The sequence below is a fragment of the Strix aluco genome, chromosome 34 (assembly GCF_031877795.1).
Source record: "Strix aluco isolate bStrAlu1 chromosome 34, bStrAlu1.hap1, whole genome shotgun sequence".
In the NCBI taxonomy this organism is placed as follows: domain Eukaryota; kingdom Metazoa; phylum Chordata; class Aves; order Strigiformes; family Strigidae; genus Strix; species Strix aluco.
Window position 1 is genome coordinate 421,140 of NC_133964.1, and position 5,977 is coordinate 427,116.

A 5,977-nucleotide genomic window follows, 5' to 3' on the forward strand; every position below is an offset into this window, starting at 1 on the left:
TTGAAGGGTTGTTTCCCAGAGGGTTGTAGGAAACAGCAGGAGACAAAAACATTGTCACGCAGTGCAGCTTGGAAGGTGGAGACTGGGCATGTGGAGGAAGAAATGTCACTCCAAGGGTTGTGCTGTGGCACAAGAAGTCATCCAGAATGTGGATGAGATCAGTCCATGTCTCTGTGCTTCCAGGATCACAGTGTGAGTGTGGCCAGATGTCAGTGAAGGTGTGGAAATGCCAGGGGGAGACAAGGTGAGGAAGCGAGGTGGGTGTCTACGGCCTGAAGGGAAACAGGAGCAGCTGTGGACAGCGTAGGACAACCTGTGGTGGAGATGGGAAAGGGCGCTGGCAAGGCTGGGAGTCAGCAAGAGAACCCAAGTCTTTGTGCCCTTGGGTACAGCCATCGTCTCTGCCACCAAGGCCTATGAGGGGACATGTTGTCCAAAGGCTTTCAGGGGGGCTCATTGCCCCCTTGCACACCCCCCATAGGGCTGGGGACTGTCATACCATTGTTCTTCACTCAGCATCACCCACCCCACATCCCACTGTCCCTCGAAGAGCCCTGAGCAATGCGTGAAGGACACGATCTGCCTTCCCAGGGGCTGGGGGTCAGGGCTTGGCCTTTCTGCTTCATCAGACAAACTCCATGTTTTCCTAGCATTAGAGCTGCCTGCACTTCCCTTTGCCTACCTGCAATCATGGCCTCCAATTATCTGTCCTAATGAATCTTTGGGGAGGCTTTGCTGGTCATGGTCCTCAGTGGGACTCCATGATGCTTCAAGGTACTTCAGGTTTTGCTTTTTATATCAAGCCTTGAGAGGTTCGAGTAATCTCCTCTCAGTACCTGAGGGTCAAATACACCATGGGCTTATTAAAATAAAACAAGCCCTAAGGAGCCATGTCTCTTCCTGTACTTTTCTTCAAGTCTTCAAGACTTGTACAGAAAATTGGAGCAGTTTCCTCGTGTAGTTATGGATGAGCATTTCAAAGAGCTTCAAATAAAATGAGGTTTTATTTTCAAGGGTGTATTTTGTTACTTTTCAGTGTAGAGAAGAGGTGATGTCAGCATTCTCCAATAGATACTGATGCAGGGTCTCTCCTAAGGACATCTGGACAGGTGGAAAATCAGTTCCTTGAGGTCTGACACAGAATGAACAACTTTCCCCCTCACCTCCCCAACCCCACCATTTCTCTTATTGGCCTCCTGGGACTTTTCCTTACATCAGACTTCTCTACTACAGGCTGCAGCTAGAGGTTAGAGCCCCTTTGCACCAGCTCCCACCTGCTTTCCTTAGAGAACTGGCTGCACATGGACACAGATTCTTTTTCCTAATTGTGAGCAAAGAAGAGTAAAGCAAGCTAAAGTTTCATGAGGAGTAAACTATTGCTATTGAAAGCCAGGCAAAGTTTTACCTCCCTGGTGTCAAAGATGCAAGTGCATCCGCGAGAGGTATCTGAATGAACAAAGAGTAAGGGGAGGGTAAATGCAGAGAATAATGGAAGGGCCCTTGCCTAGACAGTCTGCATCTGAAAAAGTGACTTTAGAAATTGTCATTGTATCCTGGACAGTTGCAAATACGTGAAAGATCAGAGAAATTAAGTATGTGGTCTAACACTCTACTTGGGTGACATTTCTGGGCTCCTAAAAGAGAGGAATGTGTCCAAACGCAGTCAGCATGGACTTCCCAAGGGTAAATCATGCCTCACCCACCTGACTGACTTCTTGATGAAGTAACTGCTTCTGTGAATGAGGGAAGAACAGTGGGTGTCATGTATCTTCACCTCTGGAAGACTTTGGACATGGTCTTCCTCAATATTCTTGTACCCAAGTTAGGCCAATCCAGTCTGGATGGGTTGACAAAAAGATGGGTAAAACACCAATTGGATGATGAGGCTGAGAGCGCAGTGAAGAAGGGGTCATACCCTACCTGGAGGCCAATGGGACATATTTGGTCATGGTGGGGCAGCACAGGGGACTCTCCTGGGACCTGGGCAGTTTAGCACTATTAAATGATAGAGATATTCATAGAATCCTAGACTCATAGACCAGCCCAGGTTAGAAGGCACCTCAACAGGTCATCTGGTCCAAATTTTTGTGCAAAAGGGAGCCTGCATGAGATTATCTAGCGCCTTCCGTGATGGGGACTCCATCACGTCCCTTGGGGAGTTTCTTCCAGTGAATGATTGTTCTCACTCTGTTGGACTATCTCCAGTCTGTCCACGTCTTTCGTTAATTGTGGGGACCAGAACTGGACACAGTACTCCAGGTGGAGCCTGACAAGCGCTGAGCAGAGTGGGATGATCCAGTCCCTGTGTCTGCTAGTGACGCCCTTGAGGATGCAGCCCAGGAGCCTGTTTGCCGTTGGTGCTGCAGCGGTGCACTGCTGGCTCATCTTCAGCTTGCTGTCCCCCAGGAACAGGTCCTTTTCAGCAAGGCTGCTTCCAGCCACGCAGATCAAGGCTTGTACTGGTGTCCTTGGTTATTCCCACCCAAGGGCAGGACTTTGCCAAACTTCAGGCTAAACCCCTTTGTTAAACTTCATCTTGTTCTTGCGGGACCATTCTTCCAGCCTGTCCAGGTCTCTCTGTGAGGCGGCTCTGCCTTCTGATGTGTCCACCTCACCACCCTCTGTGCTGTCATCAGCAAACATTGTGAGGGTGATTTCAACCCCGTCCTCCAGAGAATTGAGGAAGATGTTGAACAGGGTGAAATCCAGTATCTTTTCCTGGGCGATGTATCTTTTACAGGCTTCCAGCCTTAGTAAAAATCATTGATCACCACCCTCTGAGTGCAGCCTGCTAGCCAATTTCCTACCCACCTCCAATGTGTATCTTGCCCATTTGTCCAGGAGAAATCTGTAGGAAGCAGCCTTTCTGAAATCCAGGTAAACAACATCCACTGCTCTCCTCATGCTGACAGGAGATTTATGTTGTGATCAGGTTAGATTGGCACAATTTGACCTTGGTAAATCTGTGCTGGATTTTCCCAATCAACCCCTCCATTTGATTTGCGATAACTGAAAGGTTCCCTTGTTCAACCCACAGACACCTTTATTGCCCCTTCTCCCCACGGCCATGCTGCTTTGGAAGCTCCCCTGGCATCCAACCCCTGCCCAGACCCAGCTGTGTCCCATGTTGGTCTTTGCAGACAGCCTTGTTCCAGGGTCTGCTGGGGTCTGGGCCAGGAGAGAGGCCGGGCAGGGCTGGAAGTTCCCCCCATCCAGGCACTGAGACCAGCAGGAGGATGGAGATGGTCTCACAGAAAGCCTCACCCATAGCCCTGGGTGAGCAGCCAGTGCTGGAAATGGCTGATGAGAGAGGCTGGGGGGTGATGAAGGTCCTGGGCCACCTTCCTGGTCTGTCCATGCCACCAAGGGCACAGACCAGCCTCTTCTCTCCTGCACCTGAGTGTCTTCAATCCCTTCCACAAGCCCTGGCTCTGCACTACAAATGCCCTGGTGAGTGTCCTCACCCTGTGTGGTCACAAAGTGCGAGTTATATGCTGATGGTTTTCTCTCATTGGCACTTTCCAGCCCAGCCCAGCTCCCTCCAAGCCCTCCCACCTCCCTCGCCCTCTCTCTTCCTCTATCCCCAGGAAAGCCCAGTCTGGGCCGGTCCCAAGGCAGTGCCCACTGCAGGGTGCTCTGGGCACTCACCCCGCAGCCTCAGCCCCTCTGAAGGGCACAGCAGCTCCTCGGGGACAGGGAGGAGTCATCCCCAGAGATGGGAGGCACCCATGGCACAAGGAGAAGGAGGTCAGGGGCACCCTGCATGTCCTGCTCTCCTCTCCAGCAGATCCTGAATGGTTTGGTGCTCCTCCGTTCCATCCCCTTTCCCCAGATCAGTGCAAGATCCCTGAGCTGGTGCAACCAGAAAAGTGTTTTCATTCCACATACACTCCTGTTGTGGTAAGGATGGATGTAAGACAAAGAAATCATGGGTTCATTTATTTTGCTTAAATACACAGAGGACCTGTCTTCTCCTTTAGACAATGGCCCTGGGCCATACAAGACAGGTGGATACTGATGTAGGAGGGAAAGAATAATCTAATTTCTTTATAGATCATCATCAGGAATGTATAAAGAAAAATAACCATATAACAAAGGAAAGAAATGTTTAGGTTGTCATAACATACGCTGGGAGCTATTTGCAGAGAAAGTTTGACAGTCTATGGCTGATGACAAACGTCCAATCAGTTTCTTCAGGGCATCCTTGAGTTCCTGGTTCCTCATGCTGTAGATGAGGGGGTTCACTGCTGGAGGCACCACTGAGTACAGAAATGAAACCACTAGGTTCAGAAGTGGGGAGGATATGGAGGGGGGCTTCAGGTGGGCAACCATAACAGTGCTGATGAAGAGGGAGACCACAAACAGGTGAGGGAGGCACGTGGAAAAGGCTTTGTGGCGTCCCTGATTAGAGGGGATCCTCAGCACGGCCCTGAAGATCTGCACATAGGACACCACAATGAAAACAAAACATCCAAAACCTAAACAGGCACTAACCATGATAAGCCAATCTTCCCTGAGGTAGGAGTGTGAGCAGGAGAGCTTGAGGATCTGGGAGATTTCACAGAAGAACTGGTCCAGAGCATTGCCTTGGCAGAGGGGTAGTGAAAATGTGTTGGCTGTGTGCAGCACAGCATAGAGAAACCCAGTGCCCCAGGCAGCTGCTGCCATGTGGACACAAGCTCTGCTGCCCAGGAGGGTCCCGTAGTGCAGGGGTTTGCAGATGGCAACGTAGCGGTCGTAGGACATGAGAGTGAGAAGGAAATACTCTCCTGAAGCAAAGAAATAGAAGAAAAAGACCTGTGTGGCACATCCATAGTAGGAAATTGCCCTTTTGTCCCAGAGGGAATTGTCCATGGCTTTGGGGAGAGTGGTGGAGATGGAGCCCAGGTCGAGGAGGGAGAGGTTGAGGAGGAAGAAGTACATGGGGGTGTGCAGGTGGCGGTCACAGGCGATGGCGGTGATGATGAGGCCGTTGCCCAGGAGGGCAGCCAGGGAGATGCCCAGGAAGAGCCAGAAGTGCAAGAGCTGCAGCTCCCGTGTGTCTGCGAATGCCAGGAGGAGGAACTCAGTGATGGAGCTGCTGTTGGACATTTGTTCTCTCTGGGCATGGGGGACTGTTGAAAGAGGAAGAGACATTGATAATGGAAGGCAGACTTCTCTGAGCCAATCCTATGCTCCAAAAAACTCCACTCAAAATTACTTCTCTTTCTTTTTGGGATCTGCATCCAACGCCCTTTTATAAGCTCAGGTTCATGCTTCTGAGTGAGGGCTGTTTCTTTGAAGGGGCAGAAGACAACATCTCTTGCATTGCTCGCAGCCTGAACACAGGGGAGCCCTGAGGGACAAAAGGCATCCCTCTGCCCTCTTGCAGAGTCAGGAGAGCTACAGGTCTGCCCACAAGTGACCAGCTGGTCACCATGCAGGTGCCCTGTGCTTATTACACCTCTCTCCACTGGAGGATGATCTCATTAAAAATGTAGTTGAAGAAAATGGACTTCTGTGAACTTCAGAAGAGTCCAGTTTCAAATTCAGTTTCTCCAAACATCTCCGTATTTCCCTATGCAGAGAGTGATTCAGAGTATCTCTGCTGACTGGAGTTCTGCCTACAAGGAGTTGTTTCCCTCTCTCCAAGACTCGTCCCTGTCAGTGCTCACAGCCCCCATCCCTCCCGCTGTGTGCCCAGCTTTGCCCTGAAGACTCCTCCTGGCAGCAGGGCCCTGCCCAGGGGCATCTCTGTGTGTGCAGGGTCTAAGAAGCAGTTCAGAAAACTCCTAAGGAGAACTTGGGTCTCACTTCTTTCTCCAGAATGGAGAAATAATTTCCCATCTCCCTCTGTCCACCCAGGAAGTGAACAGGGGAAAACTCAAAGCACAGATTCTTTCCCTTTCAGTTAAATGTTGGCTTGATGTTCTTCTTCAAAAAGGCTCTCACGATATGTACCATGCAGCACCCTCTCCACAGCAGAAGGACCCTGCCC

At 50.6% G+C, this 5,977-nt stretch overlaps 1 pseudogene; it reads right to left on the reverse strand.

The window, feature by feature from the left end:
• Positions 1–2,511: 2,511 nt before the first annotated feature.
• LOC141917112 (olfactory receptor 14A16-like) lies at positions 2,512–5,100 on the reverse strand (annotated as a pseudogene).
• Between the last annotated feature and the right edge of the window lie 877 nt (positions 5,101–5,977).